At 38.6% G+C, this 22169-nt stretch overlaps 1 long non-coding RNA gene across 1 annotated transcript in view; it reads right to left on the bottom strand.

Annotated features, from left to right (window-relative positions):
• Nucleotides 1-9512: 9512 nt before the first annotated feature.
• The window catches only part of LOC116632243, a 77903-nt gene continuing 65246 nt past the window's right edge, over nt 9513-22169 (bottom strand). Inside the window, exon 3 of the long non-coding RNA XR_004299372.1 lies at nt 9513-21668. This is a non-coding gene — a long non-coding RNA (uncharacterized LOC116632243). The remainder of the gene's footprint in view (nt 21669-22169) is intronic.

Raw genomic sequence — 22169 nt, 5'->3', positions numbered from 1 at the left:
ACCACATTAAGGAAAGAATAAGAAAAATAAAACCAGTTCCTATAAAATAACTTTGTCCCCCAAATGTGCCCAAAACAAAATCTTGGCCCAACATGACTTTTCTTTGTCTCTTTTCCAAAATATTCCATTAAACAGATTTAACTTTGTCTTTCAGGCAAACTGCCCTTGCCAAAGAATGATTCTGTGGTATACTTAAATCCATATGGCTCATTCCAATACAAAATGACCATGAAAAATGAAGGGAAAGAGCACAGATTTCTTCTAAAGAATTTATCTGAGATGCCAAAATAGACTACAGTGAGCCTATTGCAAGGGTTAAACTTACATTCCGTGTCCTCCCAAAAATCTAATAAAATTTGGGCCTTCTGGGAAGGATGGAGAAAATTTTATAGAAAATGAAGACTCTAAGGAAAACAATCTCCACAGGTAGTTCAAGACGAATGAGAACCTATCTATAGCATTCAGGATTTAGGTTAAAAATATGGAAAAGTTTCCTGACAATTAAGATTATTAAATGCATAAATTATCATTATATGGGAAGTTAAGAGGACACAATCTTAATAGAGCTTGCCTCCTTGAAATCATGGAGTTGATTTATTCTCAGTGAGGCTCTTCTAATAATAATAATAATTTGTTGTTGCTTTTATTACTATTACTATTATTATTACCATTATTATTATTACATCAGTGCCAACTGAGCAGCAGCAACACAGCAGGCATGGTGCTTTGTATTTTACATGCATTGTAGGTGCTATTTTTTTTTTTGCTTTTATAAAATATTTTTTGAAGTATAATTGACATATAACATGTACCAGTTTCAGTCATACAACTGTAGGTGCTATTATTATACTCATTTTACAGCTGAAAAGAACTGAATGTTTCTGGTTAAATGCCTTACCCGAGGTCACAAAGGCAGTGTGTGGTAGGACCAGGGTTCCTACCCAGGCAGCTTCCCTCCCGAGTCAGCACCCTGAACCACTCTACGATACTACTCTGCCTCCTAATACCCATACATCATGACAAGTCAGACTGGGACCCCAAAGTTCGGTTAACTTGGTTTGCTCTGACAAATGGACTTAAAGGGAAACTGTAATCAATATTGGGAAAGGCACTAAGGAATAGTAAGATAACGTCCAGTTAACCAGGTGGTTAACGTAGCAAATTTGTTCCTTGTCTGTTCAATGTGTCATCAGTCACCAGGCATAGCCCACCAAGCTGAGAGCTGATTTAGGCTGCCTCTGGATTTCCATATGCCATCCACATGGCCCTCACTGTATCGACACCCAGAAACAAAGCACTTCTGGAGACGTTCTGACCCTCACTTCCCATTGCACTAACCAACCATGATCTGCCAACATGTACATGCACAACTAGAATAAACACATTCTCTTTCCCATTATACACACAAACCAAATCACAAAAATTTTCTTTAGAAGGTAGCTTCAAAGAGCCTGGAACTGAATCAATACCATCATAATATAAATACAGTGGATGTAATGTTTCTAGTATCTACCTAGATCACATAAGATTACATATGGAAGGCCCAGCCTTTGAGCAGTACATCAGAGGTACTCGACAAATGTCAGTTCTTTCCTTTGCCCCCTCCTTAATCACATGGCTCTTACATATTTTATTTTACTTCTCAAATGGAGAGTGGAAAGGCATGGTCCCTTTAGAAAAAACCATGTGATAGCCCACTGTGAAGGAAACAGATTGGCGTTAGGAGTGACAGGGCAAGAATGGAGCTTTTTATAAGGTGTCTCCATATTGTAAAAGGCAGCTCAATTCCACAAGAGAAAAGGAAGGTGAGCATATATCAAGACTTAATATAAGATAGCATAAAAGACCAGAGAGGTATGCAAAAATTTGACGTCTATTATAAAACCACCTTGTGCAGGAAGAAATCATGAATTGTTTGAAAACACCAAATGCCTGAACTTTACTGAACTATTACCGAACTGACCAAAAGCCATGGAAATACCAAACTGACCAAAAGCCATGAAAATGACCCAAGTGTTCACAGGAAGGTCCAAATAGGCTGAGTAAAGATGGTTCAGGTAACATTTTACTTTTGTCAGAAGGTACATTATTTGTCCTTAGAGGTTTCAAAATGGATTCCTTGGTTATAGGAGAAATTACCAATTTATGTACAAATTTTCAAGTTATATTTTATCTTATACAAGTCTTACTGTAATAAGTGAGATGCCCTGTTTTTCTCGCTGACCCATATTAGAAGCAAATCTAATGTCTATGCCTCTATGCTCTAGTAAATCAGAAGGCAAACAATCTAAAAAGAACGAGAAGTTCTCTCTAGCAAGGTATCTCTCACATTTTTGAAACTCACGTCCTCTTTTGATCTGTATCAAAATCTCATGCCTTCTTTTAAGGTTCTTTAAAATTCACAACAAAATGAATATTGTTATTCTCATTGAGTCAAAGCAGTAGAACAAAGTGATGCTTTGTTTTCAAACCACATGGACCCTGCCTCCAGTATGATATTGGAGGTGGCCGTGAAGGGGGGCAACGTGCCCCCGCTCACTTCTGCTTGAAGATTCATTGCTCTCATCCTCATCTTCAAATACTGCTGGCTTTTACATCAGACAAATATTCTCACTGACCAAATCTCAAAGTTCCAATCTGGCTCACTTTCACTGAATACCCGTGGTCTTAAAAGAAGCCAAATTAAAGTGCTAAGCGAAATACGTAAACTCTGAAATAATTAAATCTTAGCGACTGCATTTGCAACCTTTGCAAGGTTTCTGTTAATCATTCTAACTCTTGCGAAGCTTTTCTAACATCACTCATATTTTATACATGTTGCTGGAACATTTTATAGGTCATCATTTCCTGTCACTATCTGGATTTAGGCCTTTCCCGCCCCCTCCCCGGGATCACACTCAACACATTCGTGCCTCTTGTGAGCTACCATCATTTGTTTACCTGGAATGAGAACGCAGTATGGAATGGTGGAAGGGTCCAAAGGCCTCTGACAGATACACGTACATTCAAATCCTGAATCTGCTGCAGACTATCCAGGTGATCTTGAGCATGTTCCTTAACATCTCTAAGCCTCAATTTTCACATCTGCAAAATGAGTTTAATAATTTCCATCTCTCAGGACTATTGTGAGAATTAAAGTATATATTTAAAGCTCCCTTGCACCGTACCCAGCACAGGGCAGGTACTTACTATATTTTTTTTAGTATCTATCAAGCTTATGGAAAAAAAATTGTTATTAGCATTATGATTTTTAGTACTGAATGATATTGAATATTCCTTTAAGAAAAACAAATGAGTTTGGGTTTTTAAAATGAAAAGTACTATATGTCTAGATTTAATGAAACTTGATCTTTACTATCATAATAGTGATCATTTTGAATGAAATTGAAATATTGTTACCTAGGCAATACCCAAAAGCTAATTCCCCAAGACAGAGTGAAAAGAGATGAAAAAATTGCTTCAATAATTACCAATTTGTTTCTAAATGCTAGTTTTCTTGTCACATTATATAAATTAACCATAGTGTGCCTGCCACCAGTATATCAAATTTTTGCATTTTCTAATACACCAACTAAAATTAATTTAAAACAGTTATCTATGATTATCAAGACACCACCAGCTTCATAAACTCGGACCTTTTTCACTTTATCTCCTCTGCTCACATGGTGTGGTCTCTCATTGGTAGTGGGGGAACCTAATTCTCCTAGCATGGATCCTTCCCTTCTTATCCCCACCCATAGGCAGTATACTCTGCTCAAGAGCAAGGCAGGAAATGCCCACTGAAGGAGCAGGGCCCTGCAATTCCTGCTTACCACACCATAAGGTAGTGGAAACACACAAAGCATTACAAAGTAGAATCTAACTGTATATTATATATAAAATATAATCTGAGATCCAGAAGTTAAAGATGCAATGAAAAAAAAATAATAAAGCAGAGAAAAGGCCTACAGAGTGATAGACAGTGGGGAGATGATCAAGGAAAGCCTTTCTGGGGAGGCAGAACTTGAATGGAGATGTGAAAGGCATGATGTAGTGAGAAAAATTTAAGTGACAATTTCTTATCAACCCAGATAAACTTTGATTAAGTCTATGTTTACATACTGCAAAATGTCCAGAAAAAAAATGACAAATTCAATCATCTTAATAGTTTACAAATAGGAAATTAACCATTGTATGGCCAAAAAAAAAAAAAAAAATCACATACCTAAGAGATAATATCATATGGGTAAAGTATTCTAAGATTTGATTAAATACAATGGGGAAATAAATATCAGCAGTTTCCCTTAGGAGTTAAATAAAGTTTGACATATGTGAAAGTTCCTGGCATAGTACCTACCCAATACAATTGCCTAATAGAGAATATTTGAATGCCAGCCCAAAATATCTTCAACCTGCTATTCTATGTCTAATGTATTAATTTATTTGATTAATCTTATAGCTACCTAATTTCTTTAATATTCTGGTAAGAACCTATCCATATTCTTCTGCTCTGAAAAGAAAAAAACTCTCAGTTTTCACATTTTAGTATAAGCCAGTAACAGATACGCAATTTCTTATGAATGTTCATGGAACCAGAAATGTGCTGGATGCTTTGAACTCGATCTCAGCTCAGTGATGCGTCCAAAATAAAAATCTAAGTATAAAAAGCACTAAAAAATAATGGTAGTTTTTACTGTAGGTCTGGAGTTAGTAGCATAGTAGAATTGCATTGCATAATATGCAGCAGACCTACTTCTTTAAAAATCTTCTTCTTTTTTTTTTTTTTAAAGATTTTATTTTTATTTATTTATTTGAGAGAGAGAGTGAGACAGAGAGAGAGCACAAGAGGGGGGAGCGGGAGAGGGAGAAGCAGACTCCCTGCTGAGCAGGGAGCCCGATGCGGGACTCAATCCTGGGACTCCAGGATCATGACCTGAGCCGAAGGCAGTCGCTTAACCAACTGAGCCACCCAGGCGCCCCTTTAAAAATCTTCTTAACATTCCCTAAAGTTACTCATAAAGGCAGCCTTTCCTTCTCTCTACCAATTCCCCCAAACTACTCCCCAGTCTTATCCCTGTGCTAATTCTCTTCACCTCTTTACTTTTCTCTCCCCTCTTTCACACGCTTCAGAAGAGAACAAAAAGGAAAAATTGCAGAACTGTTCTGAGCTTCCTGTCTGAAATCCTTGGGGCTTAGATACATTCTAAACTCAGAACTTTTCAGATTTTAAGGTTGGTATAATGCATATACTGCAATTTATATGAAGGGAATGGAGAAGTACCCTAAAATCAAACACATTAATATTTTGGCACTGATATACATGAATATTCATATTAAGTGGGATAAATAAATATCATACATAAGACTATTCAAGCTCAGGGCAAATTTAGGACCAAATGGATTTGCCAGAAAAGAAGAGAGCTTTTTGTTTTCAGAGCTTTGGTGATTCCAAAATTGCACAAGAAATTACTAATCTATACTTTAAAACTACTATTTTTTTTTCAAAAAAATAATATTTTTCTTTTATTCCTAGCACATTTAATTTTATTAATAGTCAACTAAGGGTATTAAGAATGATGGAATTGTGTTGGCAGAGGATGGGTGATTCACTGAGCACCCACTCTGTGCTGAGCACTATTCTGGGCTCTGTACCTGCTGAACAAAGCAGATGAAAGTCCTGCTCTCATGCAGCTTGCTTATGTTTTGGGAAAGGCAGTGGGTAGGGACAGATAATAAACAAACAAGCAAAAGAAAATACAATCTGAAATCCAGAAGTTAAAGATGCAATGAAAAAAAATAATAAAGCAGAGAAAAGGCCTACAGAGTGATAGAGAGTGGGGATATGATCAAGGAAAGCCTTTCTGGGGAGGCAGAACTTGAATGGAGATGTGAAAGGCATCATGTAGTGAGCCTTGTGACTTTCTGGAAGAAGACTACTCCAGGCTGAAGGGACGATAAATGCAAAATTAGGGGTCAGTGGTGGGGGAGAGGGTAGGGTGCTTTTTGAGGAAGCCAGGGTGGTAGAATGACCTGAGGGATTAGGAGAGACAAGGGAAGTGAGGTCAGAAGGAAAACATAGTATCTAGGCATGGTTCTTAAAATTCAAGAATGAGGGGATGGGACAGGTGATTGGAACCATCACTGACAGCAGATGACAGGAGGAAGACAGCCAGACAAGGTTGGTGAGTGAGAGGTACAAGCCCAGCAGGGAAGATAATGAGGTGAGCAAGGGGCTGCCACACTGCCAAAAGGCTGTGCCAAGGCTCTAAGCAAGCATGGTGGGGCAATGCCAGAAGGCAGGGGAACAGGCAGCAGAGGGCAGAGCCCCTTTCTTGAGAAGAACAGTGGGAGAGAGTGAACAGACACACTCATGGAGTTGTCAATCAAGGGGAAGCCCTGGCTATAGGACAGGGAAGAATCCATTGCCCAAAGGTGAGATCTCAAGCAAAACAGTTCTGGCAGCCTGGGGTTAGCTGAGTTAGCTGAGTTAGCTGAATACTTACTGTCCTCCTAAACAGAGCTGGGATCAGCTCTGCTGGCTAGGGCAGGACCCAGGCAGGTGGGAAGTGGGATCATTACAAACCTCCCCTCCTGCTTCTGAATTCATGGGTAAAGTTTCTTAATATTTTCCTTTTCCACATACCTAAACAGTCCTAAAACAGTCTTAGATGCCTGGAAAGATCAGAAAAAGTGCTCTGCATTTACTTATGAACAATGGTACTTGGTTACAAGGGAAGGAAACAGCTGTGGTAGTAATACAGCAGGAAGGATAGATCTTTGGAAAGAGTATGCTAGTCCATAATAGATGAAAATGGAGGGAAAAAGACTTGCCAGCCCAGAGGAAGAATGATGCCCCCATGACCATTGTTAGTCATGATAGAAAGCAACCATGACAATGATCATCATTAACTTAGCACTTACTGAATTACCCCTATTTGCCAGGCACAGTGCTAGGCACTTTACATATGCCTTCCAAACCTCACAGCCATGGAAGCATTAGAAGGATGGATAGGTGGTGCTATTCTTGGTGTTTTTATTGGCTGCTGGCACCCTGGGTATAGATGTAATTAAGAAATAAGACCCAAAGATCACACCAATGTTGATTAAAATGTCCACTTTAATCCTGAAAAACAGAACTAGAAAATTTGACATGGATTTGCTGTCAAATGGGCTTCTTAATTTATCTTCCCAAAAGGAAGGCTTCTTCCTCAAGCGTAAGACCTATTTCTGTAAGCTTAGTCCAAAGCAGAAAAAGAAGAAATGGAAGAGACAGAGAGTGAGGTCAAGCAAACACCCACTCAACAAAAGATTCTTTGTCCCAATGGGAAAAGTGAGAAAGGGAGAGGATGAAAGAGTTTCTTCCTTCTATCCTAAGAAGGGCAAATTACCTCCTTTGTATGGAAGAGTGAGGAATAATAATCATTTTGGTCGTCTTATCCACACTTTACAGACTAGCCAACTACAGTTCTAAAGTGCAAGTAACTGGCCCAGGTCATAAAGCTAGGAAGTAAAAGAGAAGTCAGTATTTGAATTCAGGTTAGTCTGACTCAGAAGTGCTAACTCTTTATACTATGTCATCTAAGAAATTAACTTATAGAAAAAAAAAAATCCTAAAATCTGTATGGAACCACAAAAGACCCTGAACAGCCAAAGTAATCCTGAGAAAGAACAAAGCTAGAGGCATCACATGTCCCGACTTCAAACTATATTACAAAGCTATAGTAATCAGAACAGTTTGGTACTGGCATTAAAAACAGATACAGATCGATGGGATAGAATCAAGAGCCCAGAAATAAATCCATACATATATGGTCAACTAATATTTGACAAGAGAGCCAAGAATATTAAATGGAAAAAAGAGTTTCTTCAATGACAGTGCTGGGAAAATTTGATATTCACATGTAAAAGGATGAAACTAGACCCCTATCTTATACCACTCACAAAGAACTTGAAATGGATTAAAGACTTAAATGCAAGACCCAAACCATAAAACAACATAGGAAAAAAGCTTCTTGACGTTGGTCTTGGCAATGATTTTTTGGATAGGACACCTACAACACAAGCAACAGAATCAAAAATAAGTAAGTTGGACTATATCAAACTAAATAGCTTCTGCAAAGCAAAAAAAAAAAAAGAATCAACAAAATGAACTGGCAACCTACAGAATGGAAGAAGATATGTGCAAACCACACATCTGATAAGGGGCTTATATCTAAAATAATTAAGGAACTCATACAACTGAATAGAAAAAAACAAAACAAATAATCCAATTTAAAAATGAGCAGAGGATCTCAATAGACATCTTCCAAAGAAGATATGCAGATGTCAACAGGCACATGAAAAGATGCTCAACATCACTGTTAGGAAAATGCAGATCAAAACCACAATGAGATATTACCTTACACCTCTGAGAATGACTATCATCAAAAACATAAGAGATAATAAGTGTCAGTGAGGATGTTGAGAAAAGGGAACCCGTGTACACTGTTGGTGGGAATGTAAATTGGTGCAGCCACTGTGAAAAACAGTATGGACATTCCTCAAAAAATTAAAAACAGAACCACCATATGATCCAGCAATTCCACTTCTGGGTATGTAGTCAAAGGAAATGAAATCACTATCCCAAAGAAATATCTGTACCCTAACGTTCATAGTAGCTTTACTTACAGTAGCTAAGACATGGAAACAATCTAAGTGTGTATCAAGAGATGGATAAAGGAAATGCGTATATATATATAATAACATTTATATATATATATAAATATATATATAATGAATATATATATATAATGAAATATCATTCGGCCATTTTATTTTTAAATTTCAAAATTTTCCCTTTTTTTTTAAAGATTTTTTATTTATTTATTTGAGAGAGAATGAGAGACAGAGAGCACAAGAGGGAAGAGGGTCAGAGGGAGAAGCAGACCCCCTGCTGAGCAGGGAGCCCGATGTGGGACTCGATCCCGGGACTCCAGGATCACGACCTGAGCTGAAGGCAGTCGCTTAACCAACTGAGCCACCCAGGCGCCCTCATTCGGCCATTTTAAAAAAGAGGAATATCTTGCCATTTAACAATGTGGATGGACCTTGAGGGCATTATTCCAAGTGAATTCAGTCAAAGACAAATACTGTTTGATCTCACTTATATATGGAATCCAAAAAAAAAAGACTGAACTCTTGGAAACCAAGAACAGACTGGTGGTTGCCAGGGGTAGGGGATGAGGGGTGAGGGATTAGAGTATAGACGGTCAAAAGGCACAAACTTCCAGTTATAATATAAATAAATTCTGGGGATATAATGTATAGCATGGTGACATAGTTAACAATACTATATGTTTGAAAGTTACTAAAAGTTCTCATCACGAGAAAAAAATTCTATTACTACATGAAGTGAAGGATTTTTTTTTTTTAAGATTTTATTTATTTATTTGACAGAGAGAGACACAGCGAGAGAGGGAACAGAAGCAGGGCGAGCAGGAGAGGGGGGAAGCAGGCTTCCCGCCAAGCAGGGAGCCCAATGCGGGGCTCAATCCCAGGACCCTGGGATCACGACCTGAGCTGAAGGCAGACGCTTAACGACTGAGCCACCCAGGCGCCCTGAAGTGAAGGATGTAAACTAAACTTGTTGTGGTAACCATTTCGCAATATACACATAAATTAAATCATTATGTTGTACACCTTAAACTTAGACAATGTTATTATTTGAGTATATCTCAATAAAACTGAGAAAAACACCAAATTTTAAAAGGAGACTCACTTATATTTTTAATTCTTACAAAGGTAATAAGGGATCACTATACAGAATACATACAAATTAAGAAAAAGAAAATTAAGAACACCCATAATCACCCATAGCCTTTGTAAATATTTTGGTATAGAGCTTTCCTGCCTTTATATGAGATGTCCTATCTGAAATCAGGCTTGAACCAGGTTATTACCGGAAAATTTCTGAGGGAGTTGAAGGTCAAGAACTGTCAGGGAGACAAGGTTCAGGACTCAGAGAAAAAACCTAGTAAGTAGTTCCTGCAGACTCCTGACACACACCAATCTTCAACAGCTGTCTACCAGAAGTCAGCTGTCGCTTCAGCAAAGCCAGAATCCAATTCCCTCCTGTGTTTGCTCCACCTGTGTATCTGACTGAGGTCCCCTCCCTTCCTTCTGGCACATGAAGTCGGAAAGCTGCCTCATCTGTCATAGTCCTTTTTGTTTCCAAGCTCTCATACCTGTGCTCTTGCTCTTTGGCCATTCTTCCTCAGCTCCCCAGGTGACTGGTTGCTGGCAATTGCCTAGTTTTGGACTACTTCCTCATTTGGACATCTGGAATTGGAGGCTCCCCTTGTCTTAATGTCTACCTGGCTTCCAGCTCACTGCTTGCTCTTATCCTCATTTTTTTTGGCACTCCCACGGATAGTTCTAATACCTGGCTTTCAGAACTAGGACATTCCCATTCCAGCCTGCTGATCTCTCAAAACCAGGTTTTACCCAGAGTCCAACCCATCCTTGCATCTACCATCAATCCAGGCTTTTATCCAGATCTGGATTTCATAGTCCCAATGCCCATTCAACATCCACAATCAACAGCTATCAATGTCCCCAGATAGACACCAGTCTTTTCCATTTCTACCAATAGCCTGATTAGAAACAAAGGACCGAAGACATTTCCAAACCTATATACCTTGTACAATAATTTGTTCTTATTGAGAAGTGGCATCTGTTGCCTATCACCAAGAGGTGAAGTCAGACCATTGCTGCCCACAGCATCTTAGTATTTGAGTTGCCAAGGAAAACACAATGCAGTCAGGTACCAGATGGAGCAACATTTTAGTCACATGAAGAAGAGACAGAGCAAGCTCAGCTTCATCGGTCCCTCATGGCCATGGTTATTGTGTCTATAAATATGTTGTCATTTCTCTTCAAATAACAGTATAAATATATCTCATTAAGTGTAACATTTTTATAAGATATGGATTTAAAGAATGCTTTTTTCTGAATTCATTTTCAGCACCAACTCTGCATGACATAGATTCTCTTAAAGTTACCTGAGGCCATACCTTTCCCTCTTCCTGAAAATAAACCACCAACTTGGCTTGAGACCATAACTCAAGTGTTTTAGACTGTCATTTACAAGACAATAAACACCAAATGGACTAAATCTTAGCAAACAAATTAGAATGATCAGAAATAGAATGATTATATTAGAGTCAAATTAATCAATTAAATTAGAATTACTGATTTGGAAAATGAGCTATAAAAAAATGTTCAAACCAGTGCCTTCATTTAGAACTTGACTAAAATGTCTACAACTTTTCTAGAAAGAACTTAAAGAACCAGTCCCTAAGCCCACACCATGACTATGTTCAATGTGATTGCTAGGGCAATGAAGAACTCTTCTCTTGACAGGTAGCAGATAGGTAGCCAATGCACATATAAACTGCCCTCCTCCTTCTGAGACATGTTTCCATCCTGACAGCAAGGAAGATAAGCATGGGTTTCAATCCAAGTGGAGGAGGGGATGAGTCTTGAATTCCCCCACTGTCCAAATGTTCAGATTCATGTGGCTTCGGGATGTGTACCAAAGTTTTTAAGAAACTTGGAAAAGATCATCAAACTACTGGAATGTACTTCATCTTAAATTCACCTTTTGAAATCACTTCTTGTAACTTCACTAAATAGGAACATCTTCAAACCTGCTAAATACAAGCACGTATAATTAGGTAAGCACCAGATTTGTTCAGACTGTAGCAGAATAAATGAATGGTATGACTTTACCGAGTTAGCACATTGCTTGTTAAAGCCTTCGTCCCTGAAACATCACCAGCAGTGTAACCATCTCCGGCATCAAAGTGTTAGTTAGCAAGAAGCTAAAAACACAAGTTTCTGAAACCAGTGAAGAATCAAGAATTTTTGAAAATGAACAGATTAACTTGTCCTCAGGCACTACTGAACCAAGCTGAAGAAGGACCTCAAGGAATATGTTTATCACTACTGCAGTGTTCTTTTTAAGCCACACCCCCCTGACCCAAGAGACCAGCAAAGTGGGGCTCTAGAAAATCATATGGTCTTCCAGGCCAGGAAAGTGGCCCTTGTCCCATTATCTAACACCAAAAGCACCATATTCACCTACATAGTAGGGACTGATATACAAGAGGTTCTTTATGGGGCAGAGAGAGAGAGAGAGAGAGATTCGTTTTTGTTTTTTTTTTTTCCACTTCAAATGTGTGGGATTTTATAGCACAGTGCTAGACCAGCTCAATACCTGATTGAAATAACCCAAGAGAAGGATACAGAGGGAAGGCTGAATTCAGAATGCTCTGTGAGAGTACATCTGTTTTATATGAGACACACAATCTGTCTCATTCCAACCTGCATTTCTGGGTCACTTGAGACATTTAAACTGCACTTATAATTAACAGCTATTTTTAAACAGTGAAAAAATAGAGCACTGGTAAGGTACAAAAGCATTAAAATTGCCCCAGTTTCGCTTTTGAATAGGACACACCACTGCAATATGCTTCAAGATCAAAGAGAGCTCAGAAAAAGAGAGAGCAAGAGAGAGAAAGAGAGAGACAGCCCGATCAGTGGGGATAAATTGTTCCCATTATGATGGTGTAAGAATAGGGTTCTTTCAATTGAAACAATTTAATAACCACATTCATTACATTGGTGTCCACTTGGTTTTATCTGAGCAGTTTTTGCATAACTGGGGAGCAAGTTCAATTGAGCTTATTCTCTAGAAATTAAGATGTGCAGGGTTTGACATTCAGAAATTAAGCACTAATAGCCGGCCAAGCAGTTGTCTTGAGATTCCCTCTGGATGTAGTGAGATCTGCCTACCACTAATTATGTCAAATGCAAATGCATTCTCTAAAAGCCTGCCCCAAATTTTCATTAGCTCATTTTAAAGCAGTTAAGGTTATATTAGGGTGATGATGGGATAGCAGAGTCTCTTCCTTGGAGTATGTTTACAGAATCACTTCGTAAAGCATCACTTGCATAGTGTAAGCATAGCATTGCCATCTGTAAACTTGCTTTTCCCTCAGCTATCAACAGAGGAAATCTTTCAGAGCACTTTTCTAATATTCTGTGAGATCAAGACAACCAAACAGAATCATGACAAACACTTGGAAGTGCTGATTTTGATGAACAAGGGGATCATTGATTTCGGAGGGAAAAAAATGACTAATTTTCCAGGGTTCACTTCAGTGGTGGATAGCTCTCTACTAGGAAAAGGGTTGGACTTTTTGCCAACTAGCTTTCCTGAGAATGGTTACATTTGCCAGTTCTCAACCGCACTATGGGGCATAACGTGTCATTTGAAGCATAGTTTATCCTAACGAGCTGTTTAAAAAGATATTAGGACTGGAACTGCAGAAAGGCATACAGAGGAAAACCCAAGGTTTACAGATTATGTATGAGATATACATAATCCATTCCTGTCTGCTACCCTCACTAGGAGCTAAATCGTGTACGGGAACATTTAAAAGACATCTCCCAGTGTACACTAAACCCTTCTTTGTTTTCTCGCTGCTGCCAAACAAGGGAGAGAAGAGAAGTGTTGAAACATACAATTGGGTGGCAACCTCATAATAGCTGCACTTCTTCTTTCCTTCTTTTTTCCAGAAGACAAAGTGTAAAAACTAAGAAGTTGCCCTTACCTCTACAAAAGCTTTTAAATAACGGCTTTTCCAGGAGCAACTGCACTTCTCTCACTAGACCATTTCCCCAGATGGGATGTGCAATATAAAACCACCATACATTGGCTTATTGAGGAAAGGAGATAGACTTGTACAAATCACTGGAAAGATAAATAAGCTATAGAGATCAATAAATAAAAGCCAGGCGGAAAAAAAATCAAACTCCGGCATTCCAGACCAATTAAGATGTTATTTACTGCCTATGTGATTGTAACTTCAATACTCTCCTTCCTTGTTTTCACACCATAGGCATTTGTTTTGCTGAGAGAAAGATATATAACTGATGTGTAAATAGAAAATGATATAGATAGATTTTATGTCCCATAAAACTGTTAATCTGTGCTCCACATTAAATATAAAGTACATGTTTTATTTAGACACTGCACTGGTATAATTAAAATAAAGTATGCTAGCTTTATTTTTTCTGTAAGTCACTTCCAACCATAGAGATCAAATAACAGTACAACAGCAGCATGAAATGTGGTTATAATAGCCTGAGACCACATTTCCTGAAACTAAAACATGGGAGATAATAGTGTGAAGGTACAAATTAAATGCAAATAAAACAGATTCCCTATTGTGGCTAATCCCTGTATTGGGTTTCAATGGGGAAATTTCACTCTAATATTTAACTTCTTTGTACAGTAATCATTGACATGTTATCAGTTACATTTTGAGATGTCACTGATGGAAACTATCAGTGAAGGATTTAAGAAGACTACCTGCCCACCTTTCAGAAAGAGAATGGAAGTGCCTGGAAAAAATTAAACAAAAATATACTGCCCAGACTGCTTCTGGGACGCTTATGGCAGTTGGCAAACACTCACTGACTTGTTTCCTAATTGATGTACATTTTTGTGGCAACCTACTTTAATTTGCCAGCAGAAGTTCTTTTTGATTTCAGAGGTGTGTCAGCATATCTTAGCAAGATCCCTTTTTTTGAGGGTGACTGCTCTAAAAACATCTCACATTTTAACACAAGGGGACTTAACAGAGTCCCCTTGTGTCACAATTTCTGGTTTTCCTATGTTGTCATAGGCCCATATGGCATGGAGATCAAGAGTGGCTGGTGTGATATAGATGTTTTCAAAGTCGAAAACTATGATGTAAAATGAACTTAGCAGAATCACCCTTTCTCTCAGCTCAGTTTCACATGGACCTTGCCACTAGTGTTTAAAATGGTCATTGAGCAATTGGCTTCTTGGGATTTTCAACTGAACTGACATGAGTAGCTGTTTGACGAGATGCAGTCTTACTCTAGAGCTTTTGGTGAACAATCTCTTTCTAGTCTTTTATAAAATGGCATATGTCTTATAATTCCATAATTGACGGGTCTCAACTTTCAGGAAAGCTTTGGGTATGTTACATTCTACACTGTTATACTCTGCAACTCCTCACTTCCAAAAACTACCAGAGACTACCAAAAAGTCTCTGCAGTCCCTTCCTCACTTTGAAGACTTCTATTTCTGAAAGAATAAAGAGCCACATTGACACAAGTTAACCCAAACTTCATCCTTTCCTCCTTCTCCTCCAAAATTAGGGGCACACAGCCCTGGGGGCACACAAGATGATGCACTGAGGTGCAAAGAAACCATTAGAAGATTTGTTTTTATTTATTTATATACTAAAAAGAAATGAAGCTTTACTAATAGTATATATACTATTAATATAGATAATGGATGGTTTAGAAGGAAATGTACATATACTGGGGTACATAATTGAAATTTTCAAACTATTTTCATGCATGATTTTAAAAGTTTGGAGACTCCTAGGAACTGCAATTAACTCTCCAAATATTGGTACGGGAAAGAACTCTCAGAGACTCCATGTGGTAGGCAGATTAATGCCATCAACCCCCACACCCCCACTTAAAGATGTCCAAGTCCCATTCTCCAGAACCTGTAAATATTATATCTTGCATGGCAAAAGAGATTTTGAAGATGTGTTTTAGGATATGGACCTTGAGGTGGAGAGATTATCCTGGATTATCTAGGTGGGCCCAATCTAATCACATGATTCCTCAAAGGTACAGAACATTTTCCAGCTGCAGTCAGTGAAAGAGAAAGGTGGCAATGGAAAAGAGTCAGATTGTTGCCATGTGAGGAGGATTCGACTCACCACTGCTAGTTTTAAAGATGGAGGAAGAGGCCATGCGTCAAGGAAAGCAGGCAGTCTCTAGAAGTTGGAAAAGGCAAGGGAAATGATACTCCCCTAGAGCCTCCAGAAGGAATGCAGCTTTGTCAACAAGTGACTTTAGCCCAGTGAGACCTCTGAACTACAGAACTGTATGCCAATAAACTTGTATTACTTCAAGCCACTAAAGTTGTGGTAATTTGTTATGGCAGCAACAGGAAACTTCTCTACTCCATCGGCCCTAACTAATTTTGAATGCTGGAGTATCAAGACAGATCTAAGTACTACATCAAATGGATTCAAGCTGCCATCATTTAAACATTTTGGGTCAACATCTCCTGAATTTGCCTCACTAGAGGAACAAATAACAGTGAAGTAAGTATGACATGAGAAGCTGATGAAATATTACTTGCAAAAATGGGAATAGAAGAGGAACAAGCTCTTTGGTCAAGAAGAGGTGAGAGTTTTCAGATATGATCTTTCCCATTATCTGAACATTATCTATAGTGCCATCAAATACCAAAAAAGAGTAAAAAAGCTGACCTTGGAATAAGTTGCATTTTCCCCCAAACCTAAGGCAGTTAGAGAATTTTAAAACTCATTCTTCAATATTTAAACTTCAAAAGGTAAAATTTCCAGGAATGACAGTATCGTGCTGGAAACATTAATGTGCCAGCATGAAATAATATCATTCTGTAGGAGGTAATAAAGGTATGAATTATGTCAAATTGTATTTGGCTCATGGATGTTACTGTGCTTCTTACGGGCAGATACAGCTAACAGGCACGAGAACACCTGCTTGTCTCCCTTAGAAAATTGAAGTCATGTGCACAAACATCAGTCTATGAAATTAGGGGACCATTTGTTGCAAAATGAAAATGTGCCCTGTTACAGATACACCTCCTAGGAATGTGGACTATCTCTTGTTACAGCAGAACATAATTTTTCTCCTGGCCTTGCTCACTATAGAAAGAACCATTAAGCCATTTACATTACAAGTGGTGGCTTCTACTCCTGTTAGGTAATATAATATGCTAAATGAACTTGCTGCTATGCTATATAGTGCTCTATTATGGGCTCTCACCATTAATTGGTTTGGGGTCATTGGATATCTCAGTTAATGTGAGGAATCTACTGTTCTTTAAGTAAAATGTTCAATAGCATCTCGTATTGAAATGGGCCAGATTCAAATGATATGCGTCATTATGCATGTGCCAATGTACAAGTGTATATGGGTTTTCCTGCATTTGTATTTAGGGTAAGAAAACAGAGTCCATTTTTTAAAGTTTAAAGAAAGTATTTACAGGGGCCATTTTGTACCAAAGTTGTTTAAAAGTCTGAGGAAACGTGGCATGAGGAAAATACAAAATCTGTAGGCCTCGTGATGATGTAACTCTTTTGGAGCTAACACACTCAGGGGGGAAAGCTGCCTTTCTCTTCTTCGCCCCGGCTGCAGATGCATATGGATAACACTGCAAACAGAACCATCACTTCTGCTACAACCTGGGTAATAATGTGCTCAGTTAATCTACACAACATAGAGTCATCCTCTCAAAAAGTAATTCACTTCTTTAAAAACTGGAAGGAAAATAAATATGGTGCAGTAAAATTGTTGAGTAGAGGAATCTATCTGGACATTTCACAAAACATTTCATTATGCTGACAATTCCCAGAAGTACTCTCAAGAGTGCTTTAAGCTGAGGATTACTGCACTGGAGCTGATGGACTTTTTTTGTAGCCCCTTTAAAAGGCAGTGAACCGTTTTTCTATTTTATTTAAATAATGCCCCTTAAAATGGATTTTTAGAGGTATAATAACTCCTTAAGAGTCAGTTATGCTAAACAGTTTCTCTTGATAGAAATGTTGTAAAACTCGTTAACTGCACAATTTCAGATGCCGGCTTGGTGAACACTAACTGACATGTGAATGACCAGAGTTTGTAAAATAAATTGCAATAGTTGTTGTATCACACAGCTAGCATTGCACAAGCTAGAGGCCACGAGGGGCTCCAACCTGACAGAAAATTACTTCAAGATGAATGAAAAGTGCTTGTTTCTCTTTATTAGTTTTTAGAGAACAATGAAAATGTTGAACTGTTTACAGAGGGCTGATTAAATGTGGTCAGTGGGGCCATGTCCCTACTGCTAACTGTTGGCCTCCTTCTCCCGTTGGCCCCCAAACTACACACACACCACCCACTCCAAGCACCCAACCCCCACCCTTAGCTCCCTGCCACATGCATCTTCTTAGAGGCTATTATGGCTGCACATCTGTGTGTGAAATGTGCTCATTCTGACATTCCACTGCTGCTCAGAGCTGCAGAGGCCTTTGTTAGGTAAAACACTATTGTCAAGTCTAACAAGTAGGTCATGCAATTTGCTGGACACTGCAGCAGAGAATAGCCCAGGATGAATTGCTTTGGCCTCAAATAATGCTCAGTTCCATATTGGAATACATATGTATTCTTTTCATTGGGCAGTACTACCAAAAGTCATAACATATTTTTAAGGCTTTGATTTAAATATATATATATATATATATAAATATATATATATATATATATATATGTTGCTAGGGTTAGACAACCACAAAATAGCCTATTTGTTATATTTACTCAGGATAACTACTGTCTTATGGCTAAAGGCAAAAGGCATGAAGTGCTTTAATTGCTCATTTGTGGTTTAAATCCCATTTATGTTTTACCAGAAAGCACAGTGCGAGGAAAGGCACTAGCTACCATTTTAGCTGACTATTTGGTGTACTTAAAGTGGGTGGTCAAAAACCATGGCATTTAGGAGGATGTTGTGGAGAATGATTCTCACTTTATATTTCCTCAAAGTAAACAGCGCTTGATGGAAAGAAATATGAGAACTCATTAATAAGCATATGCCAAGCAGGAAGAGAAAAGTCCTTTTACCAGACCAAGCTAAATGAATCAGATCCAGAAGATGTTTTAGTAAACTAAAAAATTAAGGAAAAGCAAATCACTGTCACTCAGCTCAACAAACAGCCTTCCATGGCCCATCTCCTTCCTCACTCCTAACCTCACCTTACACACGCACACACACGCATGCGCACGCACACGTTAGGGAAATAAGCAGTAATAGGGAGCAGTTCAAATGCTATTTGTGGCATTCTGACACAATACATAGCACACACCCCTAATGTGCAAGCAGGATTCTCTTTCCCTCTGTGCAGAATATGCATTCTGAGCCTATTATGTGTATAAACAATGGCATATGTAATTACCTTTCTAGGGTGGCAATTATTCCTCAGAATCAACAACGAGAGTTAAAGCATGTTCCCCCAAAAGACATTTGGGGATCAATTCTGGGTCAATTACGTCAGGCTTTGATTTATCACATGGTGTCAGGCCATGTTAAAAAAAGAAAGTTAAAAAAAAAAGACATTATGAGATAAAGGCTAAAGGTTTGACTCAAATTGGTTTGTTTCCAACTTTGCTTTCTCCCAATTGCTCTTCCCTCCCCCTTTCTCAAAACAACTGTGATTTGCTGGGTTTTATCTGTTAGACAGTTTGCTGTTTGGGAATACTAAATGAAATGAATCTGGACTACATCCAGATTTGATCTGCCCCCACACCACCAGGCACTGGAAATTTCTCCTGGGATGCAGCAGAGGGGAGAGGTTAATAGTTCAGGCTTTAGAATCTAAGAGATCTGGATTTAGATCCCCATGACTTAAGCAAGATACATACATATCTCTGCAGTAGATAATACCTACTTCAAATGGTTGCTGTGAGGTTTAAATGAGATAATTAAGTGAGAGGATATGTGTAAAACACTTAGCTCAGCGGCTGGCATGTCGTGAATACCCAGTGACTAGAGTGATTGCTCTTCTAGTGGTAGACAAGCCAGAGGAGGAGAAGCAGAACAGCCCCTCCAAGGGCCCACCCCTATGGAGCTGGCCAAGGGCCAGGCGAAGCAGAGTGGATGTTAGTACAAATCACAGGGCTAAACTGATGCATCCAAGACACCCATTAAGAAGCCCAGTGGACTAGACTGAATATAATAAATCCGGTTAATTTGGACTTACTCTCACTAGATTGACTGTAAACCGATGAAGGTGCTACTCTGTTAGCAAGACCCCTCTGTCTTTTATAGAGCCTTAAGCACCACAGAAAAAAAGCTACTTTACATGTTTTGAACACCAAGTGTTTACTCAACACATACCTACTATGCACCAGGCACTGTGCTAGGTCCAGGAACATAGAGATGGTCCCTCCAAAAAATTTCCCAGAACAGGAAATAAATGTCTACAATTTAGTACAATATAGTTTTGGAACTCAGATTAACGAATATCCAGTATCACCATCAGGAGTTTGGGGGCAGCGCGATTCATCCTATTAAGGATGGATCATATAATTAAAGTCATTGGTCAAATTAGAACGATTCTTTACCAAGCAGCAAAATAAAGGTTTTTGGAAATTATGTAAAAACGGAAGGTATGAGAATTCTCAACAAATTCTTTAGGGAGCAATATAATGTCCCATTCAAAGAACACTTTAAATCCATTTTATATGGAGCAACATAAGAGGGAAACATCACTTCACAATTCATTTCTCAAATGATGCACCGTGCTATTGGCAGTATTATTGGCAGCTTAATTAAGAAGTCTGTTGATGATATTTAAAAAAAAAAAAGCTGGCACATTTTCCATTCAGATGGACACTACTCAAGACAAAGACGTGTCTATCGTTGCTTCATACATACTAAAATGTGTTACAAACACTACATAATATGTCTAGTATCTATAGTCATTTTAGTGTCTTAACACTGGAAAAATCATGACTTATACCCAGATCAGAAATAAGTTTTTTAAAAAAACCGTACAGTAATTTTGGAGCATAGAGGACAACACATGAATACTGAAATAGCCAAATTTTCCGACAGAGTCATTGCCTGGGTCTGTTTTGCTCCTATCTCTGCCCTATCTTGGCTCCATGAACAATATTCCCAAGTTTGATCCAAATCTTCCCCTTCCCCATGCTAATAACTCACACAGGATGTCAGGCTCCTAGGGCACAAAAGGCAGAGGCCTATAGAGACAAAAGATGTCATTCACCTACCCACTCTGCAAGAAATGTACAAACACAATATGTTTTTTCAACAGACAATCTACACCTAGGAGGGAAAAAAGAATTTAATTCAATTAATTCCAACTCTAATGTGTTAATATCTCTAAAGTGTACCAAATATTTACAGAATCAATAAAATAAATCCTACCTATTGAAGTCCAAAAAAAATGGAATTAAGATGTCCTGAGTTGCCCACATTAGATTGTTTTGTTTTGTTTTTTATTAAAGGGATTTAAAATACTTGCAGAATACACTTATGCATTCATTTGTTTTCTATCTTAGAAACACACTTAATTAAGAGCAGAAGAAAAAAAAGGGCCCTGAAACTAATTGTAAATCCATTGAAGGCAGGAAACACAACTTACTTGTCTCCCTCGTTTTCCCTCCCCTATTTTGTGCAGTGATTCACCCATAGTAAGTACTCAATTAAGTTGAAAAGGCAATGCATGTTTCAGTTCACATTAATGTGGAGGGGTTGCATAGGTTTAAGGAACAGCTGAGACAAAAAGGATAGGTTCAATCTTCCCTGATCTCTGGCTAGTGAGGCACACTGTCTTGAAAACTTTGCTGAAGCTTGTGTAACACTGGCATCATTAACTGTTGGCCACTGTGGCATTCTTAATGTCTTGATTTGTTTGCCTTTTTGCTGATGGTAACAAGACGATTCTCCAACGGTTGTCTTCCCAACAAGAAAATGTGAAAGGTGCTGTGAAGCAGGTACTCAGTGAAGCAGGTATTCAGTCTAGCCCTGTCCCACAGCAGTACATCTGTGAACAAAATGGAAACAAATTATTAATCCAAGCCTTTCTAAGAACAACTTTTCAGAAGTACAACAGTTGGTCTCCCGCTGATCACTAAAATTATTTAGCTCAACCTTTCAATACAACCAGGATCTTTTATGGTAATAATGTTGGTTCAAGTTTTGTTTCCCTACCTTAAATAATGACTTTGAAATCCATGCCACCCCAGGTGCAGATCCAAGCCCAATAAAATCAGAAACACCACGTGTCTGTACATTTTGAAAACAAAGTTTCCGTATCCAGGTAAGGAATCTGTATTTTCTTTCCTCAGCTCCATAGACAGGAATAAAACCCCTCCCGAAGTTCCAAGCCCTAACCCTTCACAAAGAGTAAAGTCCATGCCTGTACCCCATCCTGGCGGCGCAAAGCTGCTGGCTGGGAATCACCAGCTGCAGACAGCCTCCTGTAGTGAATCGATCTGGCCAGGCAGGAGCACTCTTCAGTCAGCAAAGGCTCTGAACTAACCAG

Source organism: Phoca vitulina, unplaced genomic scaffold (genome assembly GCF_004348235.1).
Source record: "Phoca vitulina isolate PV1807 unplaced genomic scaffold, GSC_HSeal_1.0 scaffold6, whole genome shotgun sequence".
Taxonomy (NCBI): Eukaryota; Metazoa; Chordata; class Mammalia; order Carnivora; family Phocidae; genus Phoca; species Phoca vitulina.
Note: the sequence above shows the minus strand (reverse complement) of the source record. Positions and strands in the feature narration are given on the sequence as shown.